This window comes from Pan troglodytes, chromosome X (genome assembly GCF_028858775.2).
Source record: "Pan troglodytes isolate AG18354 chromosome X, NHGRI_mPanTro3-v2.0_pri, whole genome shotgun sequence".
NCBI lineage: Eukaryota > Metazoa > Chordata > Mammalia > Primates > Hominidae > Pan > Pan troglodytes.
The window spans coordinates 69,653,290-69,674,620 of record NC_072421.2 but is presented as its reverse complement, the minus strand read 5'-3'; the positions used below and the strand labels follow the sequence as shown (position 1 = coordinate 69,674,620).

Genomic DNA, 21,331 nt, shown 5'->3' with positions numbered 1-21,331 from the left:
AGGATTCCCTATTTAATAAATGGTGCTGGGAAAACTGGATAGCCATATGTAGGAAGCTGAAACTGGATCCCTTCCTTACACCTTATACAAAAATCAAATCAAGATGGATTAAAGATTTAAACGTTAGACCTAAAACCATAAAAACCCTAGAAGAAAACCTAGGCATTACCATTCAGGACATAGGCATGGGCAAGGACTTCATGTCCAAAACACCAAAAGCAATGGCAACAAAAGCCAAAATTGACAAGTGGGATCTAATTAAACTAAAGAGCTTCTGCACAGCAAAAGAAACTACCATCAGAGTGAACAGGCAACCTACAAAATGGGAGAAAATTTTCGCAACCTACTCATCTGACAAAGGGCTAATATCCAGGAAGAAAGAGATGGATGGAGAGCTCCAATGCACCCTGGCCCCAAGACCCGACCTGAGCACAGCCACCCAGTCGAATGACAGGCGTCGGGGCAAACCAAGAGCCTGTGTCCTGACTGGTTAAAGCCCAGAGGCCCCGCCAAACAAAGGGAGCGCTGGTTGGCAGAGGGTGGACCAATGAGAAGGCACAGTGCAGGCTTCCAGGGTGCACAGAAGCCACCGATGTCGAGGACATCTCCTACTGCTGCCTAGGGAGAGGATGGCAGTGACCTGCAGGCCTTGCTGTTCCTGTCGCGTGGCCCCCTTGGCTGGGCTTGGCTGGGCTTGGCTCTTCCCTCCCACCGCTACCAGGACGACCGTCTCGCCACAGCCCAGGCTGCCTGGACTGGCGCCATGAGCTCTCCAGACGAGGTGTCCGTTTGGGGGGCCGGTTTTGGGCCGGAGGGAGGCGAGCAGGCTGGTGCTGGCATGGCCACTTCAGGAGCCCCTTGGGGCCACGGGAATGACCACGATCTCGATTTGGGGGTGCTGCACAGCAGCAAGGGCGAGGGCAACAGCAGGTTCACAGATCCCGAGGGCTTCAGCTTCGATTCTGAGAGCGAATTGACAGAGCAGGGAAGGGTGGTGCTCTGGGGCTGGGAAGGCCGGCCTGACACCGCAGTCGACAACCAAGGGGACCGTGTGGACTACTCGTCCTACCTGGCTGACAAGCCAGCTGCCATCGTGCCGCCGCCCAGCATCCAGGGACACAAGTCCCCAGAAAGCGCCGCTGCCAAAGGGTCCGCTGACTTCTGGGCGGACCTGGAGGTCGATCCCAGTGGGAGAGGCGCCCTGGGCCCCAGCCCTGGAGAATGGGAGCAGGCCTCTGCAGGCCCTCTCCACCTTAGTGGTCCTGGGCCAGGCCGGGCCTGGGAGAACCCGGAAAAGCGGCTCGAAGAGCAGGTTGAGCGGCCACGTGGATCCCCAGCAGCCCTCCGCGAAAGGCCCCGCGGGGCACGACTCTGATTCCCCAGATGAGAGCAGCGACTTACCGCTGATGAGGGTGGGCATTCGCCGCAACGAAGGAAGCCAGGCCAAGCCCTGCAGCCCCAAGAAGCCAGCAGACACATCCAGACACGCAAGCTTCCACTGCAAGGAGAGTTACCTGCCCGTGCTGGGCCTTTTCCTGACCTCTGCTCCCTGCAGACTCACTCCAGTAGTAGAGAGGCCGGCTATGGGAGAGCTGGAGGACTCTTGCCAGAAGAAAATGCAGAGCAGGGCCTGGGGAAAGGTGGAGGTCAGGCCCAGCTGCTCAGGAGCTGCCGCTGGAGGGGCCCTGCCCCGGGGCCCTTCAAGGAGGAAGATAGCCCAGGAGAAGAAGTCCCTAGGGGGTGCCTCTCAACTGGCCCCTGGAAGAGCCTTTCCTGCCTGCGGAGAGAAACTCTCAGCCACTCCCCCGGAAACGGCCACCTTCCCGCTATTGTCTGGTGTGCGGCCGCAGGGGATGTCCAAGAAACCCTAAAAGCCTAAGCACAGCAGCCCTGGGAAGAAACCAGCAGGAAGGAAGACCAGGGAGTCCCAGGCTGCGGCCAGAGAAGATAATGACCCAAATAGAGATGAGGTCCCAAGGTCCCACGGAAGTAAGCCTTGGGACTTCTTGCCCTCCTCTCCCTTTTCACCCTCCTACTCCTCTGGTCTCCCCCCACGCCTCCTCTCTTCCAGCACACGCCTGTTTACCCATGTCCCCTCTGTCCCTTGCTCCAGGGTTGTCATCAGGAGCCCAGGCACACTAGAATGCCCTATCGGGGTCTTCGTCGTAGGGGCACACGTTAAGGGGAGCACTTGGTATGTGACCGGCATGCCTGTGGACACTCGGCAGGGGTCCTGCTTCCTCCTCCATGGAGGAGCTGGGACGGAAGGCAGGGCTGGCAGCTGATTTGGATGGGGTGAGCTCTTAAAGTGTGGGCTGCAAAGCTGGGGCACCTAGGCTCATCAACTTCCTGATTCCTCCTTCCTTAGCTGTTGCCTGAGCCATCTGGCAGGCGGCCCGGGCTATCTCAGTATCCCCAGTGTTTTCCCTGGCTGGCCTCTGCCTCCTGGCCTGGGGCTGACTAAGGTAGAAAGTGCTAATGAGATTAGGCTACGGAGTCTCCATTTTACCACAATCCCTCCCAACATGTACTCACCACCCACCCCCACCGCCAGCCTGACTCAGAAATTTCTGTTTTAGCTTCCCACACACAGGCCAGGGCTGCCTCGCCTGTCTGTGCGTCATGGAGAATTCAACAGTGGCGACCCCATCATCAGAACTCCCCAAATTCTGGGAAGTTCAGAGCCCTCGGCCTGCAGCCCGGGAGGCCTCGTGCCCAGACGCCATGCACCCTCCGGTGAGTCTTGCGGGTTTGATAGGGGTGGAGGGGAGAGGGGTCGGGAGGGAAACCTCTGGCTCTGTCGCTTCTGGGGGCTCAGCCTTATTCCCAGCCTTCCCTGCCCACCTAGGCAGCTGTCCCACGGGGAAACGGGGTGTTGACGGGGTGTTGACCCCACATCGTCCTCTCTGAGTGGGGTTTGTGTGGTGGGGGGCGATTTGGAGCAGCGCCCCACACTCCAGCTCTGGAAGGAGACTTTCCGCAGTACTGAGCCCTTTTCTGTTAAGTCCTGCTCAGCCACACTGGCCCTCCCAGGGCCTGGCTGTGGCTGCCGCGCTGCTGGAGTCCAACCCGGAGTCACAACGCTAGGGGGCCACAGGTGCAGATGGGCTCACACTGGGGAACAGTGAAGGCAGTCCCAGAGGACTGTCTCTGGGACAGTCTGTTGGAGTTGCTGGGCAGAGCAGGGGCAACGTGTTGCCAGCAGAGGGTGATGGTGCCTCACTTTAGACCCTGCTAGGCCTTTTCCAACTCACTGGGAGTCTTGGAAGCTGGGTTTTGTGTTCTCTTTCAGGTGACCAGCTGCCACCTGTCCATCCTCCAAGACCGGAAAGGCAGCAGCAGCCCCTGGGAGCCCAGGGCTGTCCTCGGGTAATGCTTTGTGTGGCTCTTAGAAATAGAGGTCCACACTAGATGGTGGGATCCATGTCCAGGTTAAACTGACTTCTGTGTCCCCCAACCCCCCGCCTCCACCTTCCACACCCCACGGAGAGAGGGTGCCTCCTTTCCATTGAGGATTCTGTTGCCAACCCACCTCACCACTGGGCTGCAGGCTATGGGATCTGTAAGGGCTGGGGGAGAGAGGGAGGCCGGGGAGAGAGCAGACCAGAATTGACTAATCATTTTTCTTCCTCTGGTGTCTGCTGGTCTAGTGCATCCAGCTGCAGAGGGAAATTGATGACCTTACACAGCAACTAGGTATGACGGAGCCCTGGCCGGGGCAGGGATGGACAGCAGTGTCTTTCTGCAGGTGCCGGGGGCAGGGGTGGGCTGCAGATACAGGAAGCGTCACTGGGACTGACTTTCCCTTGGGGAAGAGAACCAAGCAAACCCTGGCCCTGGAGCCTTCTGTGCCTTTCCAGCTAGGGGTGTGCACAGACAGCAATGTGTCGTCTGAACTCTGTGTACACTTTGTCCATGAGTCCCAGAGATCTTCTCTTAGGACAGTTAGAGATACTGCATGTGTTTTCCCTTTAACTGCTGCCTGGTAAGGCTTATATGGTGTTTGCTTGCTGGCTGGCTTATCTGTCTTTGAAACACATTCTGAACGGTTCTGGGATGGCCCAGCACCTGAGAACCACTTTCCCGCTTAGAAGGCATTTCCACATTTAATTCAGGTGATGGGTGGGTGAGTCAGTCCCAGGGCTGGTGGGGTTTCTGGTTGCAGAGCTAGGTGGTTCCCCACAGGGGCAGGGGGTGGGTTTCTGTTTCCCTGGGTCTGGAGTGCCTGGTTCTGCCTCTCTGTTTCAGCGGCCATGCAGTCCTTCACTGACAAGTTCCAGGACCTTTGAAGTAAGTGTTGCACACACCATGCCCCTTCCCACAATCCCGGTAGCTTAGGAGGGCTGTGGGCTGGCCCTGGCTGGGGGCCCGTCCCTGAGCCTGCTCTGTTTCACAGGTTGGAGCCAGCGTCCGGAGCTGCAGCCAAGCGAGTTTCCTCCTTATCCTCCTTAGCCAGGGCTTTTTCTCTTCCGCTGCATTTGCCCCCTTCCCAACGCAGTTCAAAGCAGTGTGAAATAAAGTCATTCTCATATTCTGTGGTCTGTGGTCTGCCCTCTCTGCGATTGTTGGGAGTGTTGGGGGATTCGGTGTGTTGCTGCCTTCCCTGGCGCTTGAAGAACAATTCCCCTGGTGCTCTGTGGTGGGCCCTCTCCCTGCGGGACTCCTGGGCTGGCCTCTGAGCAGCAGCCCTGCACTCGGGCTCATCATAGTGCCCTGGGTCTAGGTGCTGTGGGGGCCCTGCCTGGCCACAGCAGCATTTCCTGCCTTTACCTTACACGCCTTGCTCATGGTCCCACCTCTTCTCCTCCTACTTCGGGGTCTCACAAGTCCCCTTCTTCAGCGCTATTCTCCCTCCCCTTCTACAGGAACTGATGCCCTCCTAGAACCGTGGTCTTTCTCTCCTTTTCTCCTGCAGTTCACTGTCCCGGTTCTACCCTGTCACTGTCCTTTCCGTTGTGAGCATCCTTGCTCTCCCACGTGGCTTGACGCCGGTGGTCTTTCCTGCACGGTTATTTCCGTGCTGTTGAGGAACACGTTGGAGCTTATCCTCCCACTGAGGAGACCAGTCCCCTTTCTGGAGCCATTATGTCCCTCTGGTGCCACCACACACATGGTCAGGTCATCTGGGCCAGAAACCGGGTGGCATCCTCAGTTCCTCTTAGCCCTCATATTTGAATCTCAGTTACCAAATCCCATCAGGTCTCCTCCTTCGTTTCAGTAGCCAGGTGGAGGCAGAAGCCACATCCCTGTGGGTGGCTGAGCCAAAGGGAAGGTACATGGAGTGCCGAAGAAAAGGGCAGGGTAGTCTCTTGGTTGGAGGTGGGGGCACTGAGTCTGTTCTGGTGCCTGTGAGCCAACCTGGTAGAAACTGCTACACAGAAGGTGGCTTTCTCATCCTTGGTGTCCTATAGGCGGCCAACAGCCCCTTCTGCAGCCAGTCGACTCCATACCCTTGATTTGAAAATGGCAAGCTGCCTTCCAGGGCAAGTCTCAGGTTTTCGTGGACGTGATATTTCCGCATCCCTGGTTAGTCTTTCAGACCGCCTCTCGAGGTCACACGAGATTTCCTTGGGTTCCCTGTTCTTCCTTCACCCTCCCTGACAGTTGGGATCACCTGCTTCCTTCAGCCAGAATCCTGGGCTGGGCAGGCCCCAGATTCGGGCACAGATTCTGGTTCCAGTGAGGGGGTGTGTATATGTTCTGCCAGCTCCCATCTCTAAGAGACTGGGTGTTGAACAGACGAAGACAATAGAAATGCAGATACCATTCAAGGTTAGCGTGTGTATGTGTGCGTGTGCCCCTGTGTGCACCTGCTTGGGAATCAAATTAATCATGGGTGCTGTCCCTTGAGGGAGAAAGGGCTAATTGACCGAGTGGAGGCAGTGATGAAGGATACCTGAAGGATGCAATGCGCAAAAGCAGGGCTGGGATCCACTTTTTACAAGACGTGTTGTTCAATTCTAACACCTGGAAGGCTGTGGAGTGGGACAAATGGGACTTCTCCAAACACAGAGATGGGTGTCGGGGCTCTCAGAATGCTGGAGGTGCCACAGTAGGCTCCCGATCCTCCGCGGGATGGATGGGATGTCTCAGCACTCCCGTGTGTGGGTGCAGTGATAATACCTCAGAGTCGCTGGTTGGTGCCTCGTCTAGGAAGTAGGGAGCCCCCATGGGAGGGTGCCACGACGCCAGCTAACAGAGACACAGGCAAGACAGACAGTGAGGGTGGAAAGCGGGAAAGCGGGACTGCCCTGGGACAGCTGGTCGGGTTCGGTACCTGCCTTCCCCCATACTCTCTCTGTGTCTCCCTGCTGGGCTCGTGGTGTGAGCTCAGTGAGGGGGACCATCACGCACGTGGTGGGCCAATCACAGGGCTCAGAGCTGGAAACCAATGGTGGTGGGGACCTATGCTATCCGCCTCAAACCCCTAGCCTGAGATGGTTGGCTTGATTCCTTGGGCCAAGGCTTTGACCCTGACACAGATGGTTGTTTCTTGGGAGGATAACACAGCGGGCTGAGATCTGGGGAGGACGTCTGTTAGGAACTCTCCAGCTTGGGTTTTTGCCACTGGAGACACCTACGCAGGTTCTGGTTGGGTGAGAACTCCAGCCCCAGGCACTGCCCCGGGGGCCATGGGCCATGGTCAACAGGGTGTGGAAGGGGAGAAGCCTGTGGACGGAGTCGTGGAAGGCGAGAACCCATCCCTCGGTGGCTGCATTTGGCAGCCCCACCTCTCAGCAGACCACCTCGGTTCCATATTCAGACCACCTTCTGCACAATAATGGGGCTGTAACATGTATACCCTAGGCCATGGTCGGGCGGAGCCTTCCAGTTCTATGGGAAATAAGTGCAGAATCTGAGGCTCCTCAGATTAGAGGAATCCATTTGGGCCCCAGTGGAGAGGAGGTTGAACCCCTCCCCTCATTCAGTGCCTCCCTCTTGCTTTTCTCTCAAGTCACCTCTCTCACCAAGAGGAATGTGGGGTCCGGCCTGGAGAGCCTTAGACCCCCTCCTGCCTTGTCCTGCCACTCAGCTCAGATGGGCTCCAGAGGTCTGCCGAGCTGCGTGCCTCCCCTTGATGCAGCCACAGTGGCGGAGCCCTGAGCAGAATCCCACCTGCACTCAGTGCCAGAGCTCCCACTGGTACATTTCCAGATGAGACCTCTTACTCCATTGGCCGAAAAGAGCATCTCCCCTTCAGGCTCCAGCTGGATTTGAAGGTGTGTGAGTCTCCTCACACACATGCCAGACAGAGTCCCCAAGGGTGGCCGTCCAGGCTGTGGTGGAGTCTCAGGGCACTGCACACGGGAATGTGAGATGGCAATCATAGGATCATAGTGGTCTTGGTGAGTAACAGGATGAACTTTAGCCTGCCTGGAACACAATCCTGGGTGAACTCGGACAACCTCATGCCCATCTGTCCTCAACCTGCACGCCAAGATCTCTTCCTTTCTCCCACACTTTTTCTCATCATCCATTTCCTTGAAGGATGAAGCCAACACTCATGTTTGCCAGGTACGGCTGCGTAGGCTGTGGCCACCAGGGTGGCCATGCAAACACTATATGCAGGAATCCAGGGTGCCCAGTTCAGATGATCCAGCATGAACGGCTCCCCTGTGGTTGTGCAATGTTGAAGTCCAGGTCACTACCATGCAGAGCAAGGAGCAGAAGGCTGGCAGGGTGTTGGAGCCCTCTTGCTGGCCCCACCCTGATCACTACTTCCCGTTTTGCATACTCTTCCAGATGTAATCACTCTGCTGACTTTCCCAATAATCACTCACTTTCTTTTAAAGGATTAATAATTTCCATTTAATAACCCTCACCAAGATATAAAAGTTAGAGGCAGTTAAATGTAAAATTATATTTTTTAAACAATACACACACACACACGTACAAACACACACACACACACACGGAGAGAACTCAGAAGTTGACCATTTGACAAATAGTTATAAGGTGATCAAGCCACGTAACTACTACCCAGGTTATGAATCTGTACATTGCAGCTTCGGAGAGTTGCGGTCAGAATGTCTTTCCCTAAAGGAAGCCAAATGCACATGCTACCTACTATGTGATTCCATTTATATGACATTCTGGAAAAGGCAAAAACTATAGGAGCAGAAAACAGATTGGTGGTTGCCAGGGTCTGAGGGTTAAGACCAGGATTTCACTACCAGAGGGCGTGAGGGAACCTGGCGGGGATGGCGATGCTCTATATCTATATATCTTGTGATGGTGTTTCTACAGCTGTATGCATTTAGAAAATTCCATAGACCTGTGTGTAAGTTATAGCCCAATAGTCCTGACTTTTTAGAAAAAAAAATTGTCAGCAATACATCTCGAAAGGAAATTGACACTTAGTCAATAATTTTGTGACTACGAAGAGCGTGTTTCTCTCCCCTAATCTGTTAATGTGGAGAATTATAGCATTTTATTTTCTGAAAGGAAATTAAGTTCATATTTCTAGGATGAAGCTAATATTTGTCATGCCACATTAGGTATTTTCCTTTTTATATCCTGTAGGCTTCTGTGTGCTAAGATTCTGGTTCTGATTTTTGCTTCTATGTCATGAGCATGTGATTGATCTGCAATGTTTCTCTAAGTATCCTTGAAGTATTTGGTATCAAGGTTATGCCAAGCTCATAGAGTGAGTTGAGGATTGTTCCTCTTTTTCAATTTTCTGCACGAGTTTGTGTCAAACGGAAGAGACATATTCCTAGGATGTTTTTCAGAATGTGGTGGGGAATCCTGGAGTTTGTTAGTGGAAAGCCTTTGACTACTCATATCTTTCTGTAATGATTCTGGAACGGTTCAGGTTGGCTGTTCTTTCTTGTGTCAGTTTTGGCGGGTTTTGTTTCCTAGCGATTGGCGACCTTTTTCTTTGTTTTCAAACTGACTGGAATAAAATGGTCCATAATATCCCCCTTCATCTCAGATTGCATTTGTTTAAATTTCAAAGCCACAGAAGAGTTGCAGGGAAAGCACAAGGAGCACTCATACGTATATTCTTCTACTGGATCCTGCAGTTTTTAACATTTTCTCACATTTGCTTTATCCCTCCCTCCAACCCATCCCCTGTCTTTCTCTGTGTGTGCGCATATTTTCCATTACTTTGTGGAATCATTTGAGATCCATTTGAATCATTAAGATCCATCATCCCTAAATACTGTAGCATGTATCACCTACGAGAAAGCATGGTCTTTCACAAAACCTTAATGCCTTCATCACACTCAGGAAATGTAACATTGAGACCACACAATTCTCTACTGTATGATCACATGAAACATTTTCCGATTGTCCCCATGGTCCCATAGTATCCCTCATAGCTGCTTTCTAACAAAATTCTCTTTCCAACCAAACATCATGCTTTGCACTTAGTTGTCAAGTCTCTTTTGAGACAGGGTCACCCTCTGTTACCCAGGCTGGCGTGTAGTGTCGCAAACCTAGCCCACTGCAGCCTTGAGCTCCCAGGCTCAAGCTATCTTCCCGCCTCAGCCTCCTGAGTAGCTTGGACTACAGGCATGCACCACCATGCCCAGCTAATTTTTAAAATATATTTTGTAGAGACTTGGTTTCACTGTGTTGCCCAGGCTGGTCTGGAACTCCTGAGCTCCAGCTGGGTCTCCCAAAATGTTAGTATTACAGGCGTGAACCATGGTGCCTGGCCCATCAAGTCTCTTCAGTGTCCTTTAAAGTGTGCTTTAAAGCAATGTTTAAAATTTGCTTTAAACCAGTGCAGTTGTCAGGAAGCCCTTGAACTTGGGTTTGTTGAATGTCTTCCTTGTGATTAGACTCAGGTAGGTTTAACATTTTTGGCAGGACTACTCCGTAGTAGATGTGCTGGCCTTCTTGGAGCATGACTTCAGCAGATTCTCCATGTTGGTTTGTCTTATGACTGGTGATGTTCATCTTGACCATGTGGTCAGGGCACTGTTCCAAATTACTCCATTGTGAAGGTGCCATCTTTTCTTTGTATTGAATTAGCCATGTGCTGTTACTGCATGAGCACTGTGTGAATATCCAGTACCCACACAATATCCTCTTTGTATCTTTTGGATGCTTGCATATGATATGGTTTGGATCTGTGTCCCCACCAAGTCTCATGTCAAATTGTAACTTCTAATGTTGGAGGTGGGGCCTGGTGGGAGGTGACTGGATCATGGGGCTGAATCTTCAGGAATGGTTTAGCAGCATCCACTTGGTGCTGTCCTCATGGTGGCGAGTGAGTTCTCATGAGTCTGGTTGTTTAAAAGTGTGTGACACCTCCCCCTGCTCTCTCTCTTGCTCCTGCTCCTACCATGTAACACGTACCTGCTCCTGTTTTGCCTTCCGCCATGATAGCAAGCTTCCTGAGTCCTCCCAGAAGCAGAAGTCACTACACTTCCTGTACAACCTGCAGAACCCTGAGCTTTTCTGTATAAATGGCTCAGTCTTGGGTATTTCTTTATAGCAGCACGAGAGCGGACATAAAATCATTTGTGCTTGTTTCTCCCTTTTCTTTCCTGATAGCTGTGCCCTTCCCCCTTATTTTCTTGACCAGTCTCAAAAGAGTTTTACCAATTTCATTCTTCTTCCAAACACCCAACTGGTTTTGTGATCCTTATGCTTACTTCCCCTTTCACTGATTTCTGCTTTTACCTTGATTATTTCCTTCTACTTTAGTTGGTCTTATCTTGTAACTTTTTCTCATTAATTGTATGCTGTCCTATTTTATATGGTTTGGCTGTGTCCCCACCCAAATCTCAACTTGAATTGTGTCTTCCAGAATTCCCACGTCTTGTGGGAGAGACCCAGGTGAAGGTAATTGAATCATGGGTGCCGGTCTTTCTCATGCTATTCCTGTGATAATGAATAAGTCTCACGAGATCTAATGGGTTTATCAGGAGTTTCCACTTCTGCTTCTTCCTCCTTTTCTCTTGCCGCCACCATATAAGAAGTGCTTTCACCTCCCGCCATGATTCTGAGTCCTCCCTAGCCATGTGGAATTGTAAGTCCAATTAAACCTCTTTTTCTTCCCAGTCTTGGTATGTGTTTATCAGCAGTGTAAAAACTGACTAATCTACTAAATTGGTACCAGTAGAGTGGGGCGTTGCTGAAAAGATGTCTGAAAATGTGGTAGCAACTTTGGAACTGGGTAATAGGCAGATGTTGAAACAGTTTTGAGGCCTCAGAAGAAGATAGGAAAATGTGGGAACATTTGGAACCTCCTAGAGACTTGTTGAATGGTTTTGCCCAAAATACTGATAGTGATATGGACAATAAGGTCCAGGCTGAGGTGGTCTCACATGGAGATGAGGAACTTTTTGGGAACTGGAGTAAAGGTGACTCTTGTTAGGTTTTAGTAAAGAGACTCGTGGCATTTTGCCCCTGCTCTAGAGATTTGTGGAACTGTGAACTTGAGAGAGATGATTTAGGGTATCCAGTGGAAGAAATTTCTGAGCAGCAAAGGATTCAAAGGGTGACTTGGGTGCTGTTAAAAGCATTCGGTTTTAAAACAGAAACAGAGCACAAAAGTTCAGAAAAGTTACAGCCTGACAATACAGTAGAAAAGAAAAACCAATTTTTTGAGGAGAAATTCAAGCCGGCTGCAGAAATTTGCACAAGGAGCAAGAAGCCTAATGTCAATCCCCAAGACCCTGGGGAAAATGTCTCCAGGCCATGTCAGAGACCTCCAAGGCAGCCCCTCCCATCCCAGGCCTGGAGGCCCATGAAAGTGGTTTCATGGGCTGGTCCCAGGGTTTCCGTGCAGTATGCAGCTAGGGATTTGATGCCCTGTGTCCCAGCCACTCCAGCCATGTCTGAAAGGGGCCAGTGTAGAGCTCAGGCTGTGGCTTCAGAGGGTGGAAGCCCCAAGCCTTGGCAGCTTCCATCAGGTATTGAGCCTGTGGCTGCACAGAAGTCAAGAATTTAGGTTTGGGAACCTCTGCCTAGATTTCAGAAGATGTATGGAAATGCCTGGATGCCCAGGCAAAAGTTTGCTGCAGAGGCGGACCCCTTACGGAGAACCTCTGCTAGGGCAGTGCAGAAGGGAAATGTGGTATCGGAGTCCCCAAACAGAGTCCCTACTGGGGGACTGCCTAGCGGAGCTGTGAGAAGAGGACCACTGTACTCCAGACCCCAGAATGGTAGATCCACTGACACCTTGCACTGTGCTCCTGGAAAAGCTGCAGACACTCAATGCTAGCCCGTTAAACCTGCCAGGAGGGAGGCTGTATCCTGCAAAGCCACAAGGGCGGAGTTACCCAAGACCATGGGAACCCACCTCTTGCATCAGTGTGGCCTAGATGTGAGACCTGGAGTCAAAGGAGATAATTTTGGAGCTTTAAAATTTTACTGCCCTGCTGGATTTTGGACTTGTATGGGCCCCATAACCTCTTTATTTTGGCCAATTTCTCCCATTTGGAATGGCTGTATTCACCAAATACTTGTATGCCCACTGTATCTAGGAAGTAACTAGCTTGCTTTGATTTTACAGGCTCATAGGCGGAAGGGACTTGCCTTGTCTCAGATGATACTTTCAACTGTGGACTTTTGGGTTAATGCTGAAATGAGCTGAGACTTTGGGGGACTGTTGGGAAGCCATGATTAATTTTGAAATGTGAGGACATGAGATTTGGAGGGGCCGGGGCAGAATGATATGGTTTGGCTGTGTCCCCATCCAAATCTCAACTTGAATTGTATCTCCCAGAATTCTCACATGTTGTGGGAGGGATCCAGGGGAAGGTAATTGGATCATGGGGGCTGGTCCTTCCTGTGCTATTCTTGTGATAGTGAATAAGTCTCATGAGATCCGATGGGTTTATCAGGGGTTTCTACTTTTTGTTCTTCCTCCTTTTCTCTTGCCGCCAACATGTAAGAAGTGCTTTCACCTCCCGCCATGATTCTGAGGCCTCCCCAGGCATGTGGAAGTGTAAGTCCAATTAAACCTCTTTTTCTTCCCAGTCTGGGGTATGTCTTTATAAGCCGTGTGAAAACAGGCTAATACACTCTTTTAAATATGTGCTTTTAGCAGCCTACACGTCCCCCTCAGGACTCCTTTGCTTGTGCCAACAAGGGTTTATGAGTAGTATTTTTGTAATCATCCAGTTCCAAATATGGGAAACAACGAATATTACAACTTCCATGGGATCCATACATTGTGGTGTGTTCATACAATAGAATACTATTTCAACACTTCATCTAGGAAGTGCTAGATGAGGAATCAAAAGACCTGGCTCTCTCCAGACTTGCTGAAAAGCACTTCCCCTTTCAGAACCTCCATTTCTCCATCTGTGAAAAGAGAAGGATGGCATGGAACAGTGCTTCTCAACCTGAGGTCTATGAACTTTCTGAAAAAGTGAAAGTACAAAGTACTCCTCTACTGAATAATAGGCATGAGTCTTACAAAGATAACATCGAGGGAAAGAAGCAAGTAACAACACGGACATGTTTAATGATTCCATTCCTATAACTTCAAATGACAGGCAACACTAACCTACCTTGTTGAAGAATGCATACTTAGGGTATAAAACCATAGAGAAGAGCAAGGAAAGGACAATCAGAAAAGTCAGGATGTTGGTTTCCCCTTGGAGTAGGAGTGGGGCTGAGCTCAGGCAGGGACACCCCAGGAGGCTCTGGGGGATGCTGGCGGTGTTCTCCTCTGGGACCTAAGGGAGCGTTCCCGTACAGGTGCACTTGATAATCATTTATTAAACTATACACATAGATTGTGATGTTTTCTTTCCATACGTTGCCTGCCACCATAGGCGGAGAAAACAATAGTGCTAAGGGAAATAACATTGCGTTAAACAGGTATTTTATAACTAGAAGAATAACCAAAATTATTTTTGCTATTTATAGAAAATCTCCTTGAGAGTAGTAATATCAGTTTATTGATAATAATAGCTTTATTTTCAACTTCTCATAAATTTCTCTAAACATCATAGGAATGATACATAATTGTGATATTAATTTTGACTTTTTAGTAAATATTTTATATTTGGATGGTAAGTTTTCATTCAGAATTTGTGATTTTGTGCTGGAACCCCATGAATTTGGTAACTTGATACAGTTTCTCAGGGGAGATTTGTCACCTCCCATCCACTTAACTGTCAGAGGTGGAGGACCAAGAACTGGAGAAAAATAAATGACCAAAAAAAAATCTAAAAAGATGTGCCTTCAATGTAATACATTAATTTGACCAGGTGAGGGCAGTGCCGTTTTAAGCTGTTTGCTGGGAAGCTAGTAGCGGCGGCTGGTGATTTCATGCCTTTTCAATTTGTCCTTTTCTCTAAGGTTAGCTGCTGGGATTGAAAGGGCCATTTGTGCCAATGAAGGTGGAAGCAGGGTTGGCAATTCTTCTGATGGGCTGCATCTCCTTTGCCCGCTTGGCACTTCCATCTTAACACCAACCTTGCCAACAGCTTTCCCCAGCAACTCTTTTCTTCCTCTTTCTTCTCCTCAGGCCCAACTAAGACCACTGATGTGCTACACAAAGCACTGGACCCTGACAGACAGAGTGATAGCAGGCTGGAGTGTGCAGCCCTTTGGGGCCTTATTGTTTGTTGCAACTTTCATGGGATGGGATCAATACATTGTGGTGTGTTCATACAATGGAGTACTATTTCAGCAGCGTAAAAGTACAAAGTACTCCTCTACAGAATAATAGGCAAAGCCAGAGGCATTTTCCTAAAAAGTCAGCCTCCATCCCAGGATGAGTTTCCCCTGCTTTTGTTTCTAGTCTTGTACTCCTCCAGAGTGGCTTGAGTGAAGGCTCCACACTAGTTTGTGGCTTTAATACAGTCAAGTAGGAAGAATGTTATGGTTATTTATTTCATCGATTGATGAAATAAAATAAAAACTCTTCTCTGGGGCCAGGCGCAGTGGCTCATGCCTGTCTGGGAGGCCAAGGCAGGAGGATCACTTGAGATCAGGAGTTCGAGACCAGCCTGGCCAACATGGCAAAACCCTGCCTCTACGAAAATTACAAAAAATTAGGCAAGTGTGGTGCCGCATGCCTGTAGTTCCAGCCACTTGCGGGGCTGAAGGGGTAGGATCACTTGAGCCTGCAAGGTAGAGCCTGGCAGTGAGTCGACGAAATCACCACTGCACTCCAGACTGGATGACAAAGTGAGACCCTGCCTCAAACAAACACACAAAACAAAACAAAACAAAACAATACAACAAACAAACTATTCTCTGGTTCTCTGGGGGCCACCCCTCTGCTTAGAGATAAATAGCATTTCCCATGATAAGTACTGCTCCATTCTCTGATTCCATTATTTAGAAGTCCAGCAACTGTAAGGACTTACTTAAGGGCGAATGAGAAGCAGAAATCAAGGAACCACTTACGTTGAAACTTTACTTTAAATTACTACTTAAGTAAAGGGTCTTCTCAGATTCTCGTTAGGGAATTTTCATCTACATTTTCTTTGAGACAGGGCCCCCACCCTCTCACCCAGGCTGGAGTGCAGTGACATGCTCATAGCTCACTCCAGCCTCAAACTCTTGGGCTCAAGCCATCCTCCTACCTCAGCCTTCCAAAGTGCTGGAATTCCAGGTGCGAGGCAGCACACCCAGCCTTTTTCATCCCTTTAGACTACATTTTCTTTATTGCTAATTCTATCATACCATTAGAAGAAATTTGAGGGAAAAAATAATTTTGTCCATAATTCTAGGACCCAAACACCTCAACTGATTTTTTTTCTCCATGGTTCCTGCTCTAAGATCATAGAAGTACAGAATATTGAAACTAGAAGAACTCTTGGAGAAATTTAACAGGCCAACTCATGGTCAGTGTGCAAGTGAGGAATCTAAGAGCTGGAGGAGCAGTGCCATGTCAAGGCCACCAGATAGTTCAAGGCTGCATCTCCTCAGTCTCCATTTTGTCCTTCAGCAGGGCAGAAACCACTCTATCTCCTCATACGCAGGCCTCATGTGGATTGATATCAAAGTTGGTGCAGCTTCTTCCCAACCTCTTGACTAGTTCTAAGCACTACAATATATCCCATTTGCTGTCAGTTACAGCTAGAGCCAGATTAACCCATGAGAGCATCTTGGGTGAAGGAGCAGCTATTGTCTTTACTCCATCCAGAGGACCTGTGGTGTGCTGGGGTCACCCAGGATGGTTGTCTCTTGGTATTGTACAGTTCTGTACAGGCACAACAGATGGTAGAATAAGGTAAAACAAGCACTAGATGAGGAGTCAAAAGAACTGGCTCTCTCCTAACCTGCTGAAAAGCACTTCCCCTTTCAGAACCTCCATTTCTCCGTCTGTGAAAACAGAAAGGTGGCCTGGAACAGTGCTTCTCAACCTGGGGTCCATGAACTTTCGGAAATTGTGTGCAGAGTTGTGGGAGGTGGTGTATGCAGTCTCCTAGGAAGAGTGTATAGAGCTTTCATCCCATTCAACAATACTGAAGGGAAACCATGCAAATTTTTACTTTCATAAGTTTGTATCAGTTAATTGTGATATATTCATATGATGGAGTACCTTTTTTTTTGCAGTGGAAATGTACTGGGTATTCTTAGGAATGCTATCTGTTTTTAAGAAAAGTCCATTACCAATATATAACAAATTACATAAAGTTAAATATTATATGATATTTATAAAGCATACTATACATATATACAAGTTTAGAAAACCAATTGGCTGTGAATGAACTGTTGTGAAGTGATGAAAGCACATATTGAGTACTGAGGTCAAGAAAGAGTACTTTGCAGTTCTAGAGGTGTTATATGTATTTCATTGTGCTAAAGACACCAAATATGAAACGCTACATAATGTGTGATTCCATTTGTAGGACATTCTTAAAACTGGAAAACTACACATACAGAAAACTAATCAGTTATTTCCATGTCTGTGGATTGTGAGAGGTGTTTAACTACAAATGCGTGTTATTCGTTGTTAGCAATTTTGCCTTTCTTTATTTTGAAATGTAACATACATAGAAGTTCACAATATGTGTGTGTTGTTTAACAGTGATTATCAAGGTCACCTCTACAGAAACACCCCCATGTCACAGAGGAGAACACCACCAGCATTCCCCAAAGCTCCTGGGGTGTCTCTGCCTGATCTCAGCCTCATTCCTCCTCCAAGAGGAAACCAACACATTTACTTTTGTGATCATCCTTTCCTCTTTTTCCTCTATTTTTTTGTCCTATGTCCTATATTACATTCTTTTAATAGTACAGTTTGCCTGCAGACAACATGATCCTGAATCTAGAAAACCCCATAGTCTCAGCCCCAAACCTCCTTAAGCTGATAAACAACTTCAGCAGTCTCAGGATACAAAATCAATGTGAAAAATCATGAACATTCTTATACGCCAACAACAGTCAAGTGGAGAGCCAAATCAGGAACACAGTCCCATTCATAATTGCCACACAGACATACCCAGGAACACACCACACCAGGGAGGTGAAAGATCTCTACAAGAAGAACTACAAAACACTGCTCAAGGAAATCAGAGATGTCACAAACAAATGGAAAAACATTCCTGCTCACGGATAGAAAGAACCAATATCATTAAAATGGCCATACTGCCCAAAGCAATTTGTAGATTCAATGCAATTCCTATTAAGTTACCTTTGACATTCTTCACAGAAGTAGAAAAACGGTTTTAAATTCATATGGAACTGAAAAAGAGCCTGAACGGCCAAGGCAATCCTAAGCAAAAAAAAAAAAAAACAATGCTGGAGGCATCACACTACCCAACTTCAAACTATACCACAGGCCTATAGTAACCCAAATAGCATGGTACTGGTACAAAAACAGACACGGAAAACAATGGAACAGAATAGAGAACCCAGAAATAAGGCCGCACACCTACAACTATCTGATCTTTGATAAACCTGACAAAAGCAAACAATGGGGAAAGGATTCCCTATTCAGCAAATGGTGCCGGGATAACTGGCTAGCCATATATGGAAGATTGAAACTGGATGCCTTTTTTTACACCAGGTACTAGTCCATTCTCTTGCTGCTAATAAAGATATACCGAGACTGGGTAATTTATAAAGTAAAGAAGTTTAGTGGACTCACAGTTCCACATTCCTTGGGAGGCCTCATAATCATGGCAGAAGGTGAAGGAGGAGCAAAGGCATGTCTCACATGGCTGCAGGGAAGACAGCATGTGCACGGAAACTGCCCTTTATGAAACCATGAGATCTTGTGAGACTTATTCACTGTCATGAGAATAGCAAAGGAAAAATCTGCCCCCATGATTCAACTACCTCCCACCGAATCCCTCCCAGGACATGTGGGGATTATGGGAGCTACAATTCAAGATGAGATTTGGGTGGAGACATAGCCAGACTATATCACACCATACACAAAAATTAACTCAAAATGGATTAAAGACTTAAATGTAAACCCCAAACTATAAAAGTTCTGGAAGACAACCTAGGCAATCATATTCCAGACAAACTAACAGGCAAAGATTTCATGACAAAGACAGCAAGAGCAATTACAACAAAAGCAAAAATTGACAAATGGAATATAAATAAACTACCGAGCTTTGCCCGCTGAAGGAAACTATCAACAGAGTGAACAGATAACCTACAGAACGGGAGAACATTTTTGCACATGATGGATCTGACAAAGGTCTAATATCCAGGATCTATAAGGAACTTAAACAAGTTTAAAAAACAACAACAACAAACAACCCCATTAAAAAGTGGGCAAAGGACATGAACAGACACTTTTTCAAAAGAAGACATACATGCGGCCAACAATCCCGTGAAAGAAAGCTTAACATCACTGACCATTAGAGAAATGCAAATCAAAACCACAATGATTTACCATCTCACGTCAGTTAGAATGGTGATCATTAAAAAGTAAAAAAATAACAGATACTGGCGAGGTTGCAGAGAAAAAGGAACACTTATACACTGTTGGTGGAGTGTAAATTAATTCAGCCATTGTGGAAGACAGTGTGGTGATTCCTCGAAGACCTAAAGACAGAAATACCATTCGTCCCAGCAATCTCATTACTGGGCATATACCCCAAGGAATATAAATCATTCTATTATCAACACACATGCAAGTGTATGTTCACTGCAGCATTATTCACAATAGCAAAGACATGGAATCAACCTAAATGCCCATCAATGGTAAACTGGATGAAGAAAATGTGGTACATACACACCATAGTATATTACGCAGCCATAAAAAAAGAATGAGATTAGGTCCTTTGCAGGAACATGGTTGGATCTGGAGGCCATTATCCTTAGCCAACTAATGCAGGAACAAAAAACCAAATACCACATGTTCCCACTTGTAAGTGGGCACTAAATAATGAGAACACAGGGACACAAAGAGGGGAGCAACACACACCAGGGCCTATCAGATGGTGGAGGGTGGGAGGAGGGAGAGGACCAGGAAAAATAACTAATGGGTACTAGGCTTAATCACTGGGTGACGAAATAATTTCTACAAGAAACCCCCATGTTACAAGTTTACCTGTGTAACAAACCTGTACATGTACCCCTGAACTTAAAATAAAAGTTAAATTCAAGAAATAATAATGATATGGCTTGGTGTTGACTGTTCTGTACTTTTATATTAGTGAAATCACAAAATATGTTCGTATTTCTTGCTTCTTGTGTTTAATGACAGGAGTTTGGTTGTGGATATTTAAATTTGAGATGTCTATTAGGTATCCATGTGGAGATGTTGAGTAGACAAAGGTCTGGCTCTGGGCTAAAGAAATACATATGGGAGTCATCATAGTATTGATATTTTTCTTCAGGGTCCACTCCAGAGACAGAAATCACACCACTTTTTTATTGAGTTATGTTAAAATACAGAGAACATAAAATTTACCATCTTACGCGTTTTTCAGTTTTCAGTTCAGTAGTGTTAAGTATATTTGCATTGCTGCGCAGCCAATCTCCAGGATGTCTTTAATTGCAAAACTGATATGTATACCCATTAAACAACTCCTCATTTTCCCCTGCCTCCCAGCCTCTGGAAACTGCCACTCTACCTTCAGTTTTTGAGTTTTAATATTTTAGAGCCCTTATACAGGTGGAACCATGTAGTATTTGTCCTTTTGTGACTGACTCATTTTATAGCATAATGTCCTAAAGTTTTATCCACATTGTAGCATTTATCAGAATTCCATCTTTTTATGAGCTAAATCATAATTCATTTTAATGGCCAAATAATAACGTACCATACTTTGTTTCTCTATTCATCCATCAGTGGACACTTGGGTTGCTTCCATCTCTTGGCTCTCATGAATAATGGTGCTATGAGCAGGGGTGTACAAATATCTCTTTGAGACTCTGATTTCTATTCTTTTGGATATAGACACAGAATGGAATTACTGGATCACATGGTAATTCTATTTTTAATTTTCTGAGTAACCGCCATACTGTTTTCCACAGCAGCTGTGCCATTTTACATTCCCACCAACAGTGCACAAAGGTTCCAGTTTCTGCACATCTTCACCAGTATCACATCAGTTTTACTGAATAAATGGAATTTATTTCAATTTTTTGTATTTTATTTTTGTTTATTTTTTAATTGACAAGACTGTATATTTTTATAGTGTACAACATGATGTTTTGAAATACGTATACATTGTGCAATGGCTAAATTAGGCTAACTACAATATGTATGAACTCACATACCTTTCATCTTTTGTGGTGAGAACACTTAAAATTTACCCTCAACAATTTTCAAATATACATTAACTATAGTCACCATGTTTACAATAGATCTCTTGAACTTAGACTTCTTGTCTAAATGAAGTTTTGTACACTTTGACCAATATCTCCCCAATCCTCCCCAGCCCCAGACCCTGGTAACCACCATTCTATTCTCTGTTTCTAAAAAGTTTGATTTTTTAAGATTCTACATCCCAGTGAGATTATACAATATTTGTCTTGCTGTGCCTGGCTTATTTCACTCGACAAAATATATTCCAGATTCACTCATGTTGTCACAAATGACAGAATTTCCTTTTGTTTGTTTTTTAAGGCTCAATAGTATTCTATTCTGTGTACATATACACATGTGCTTTATCCATTCATCCACTGATGGGCTCTTAGGTTGATTTCACGTCTTGGCTATTGCGAACAGTGCTGCAATGAACGTGCGAGTGCAGATATTTTCGACATACTCATTTCATTTCCATTGGCCATATATCCAGTAGAGGGATTGCTGAATCAACTGACAGTTCTGTTTATAATTTTTTAATTTTAATTTTTAATGGATTCGTGACATTTGCACATATTTATGGTGTACATGTGATATTTTGTTGCGTGCATAGAATGTGTAATGATCAATTCAAGATATTTGGGTTAGCCATCACCTGGAATATTTTTCATTTGTATGTATTGGGAA

General features: G+C 47.0%; 1 pseudogene; it reads left to right on the top strand.

Annotated features, from left to right (window-relative positions):
* The first annotated feature begins 763 nt into the window (after positions 1-763).
* LOC100613136 (uncharacterized protein CXorf49-like) lies at positions 764-4,534 on the top strand (annotated as a pseudogene).
* Positions 4,535-21,331: the final 16,797 nt, after the last annotated feature.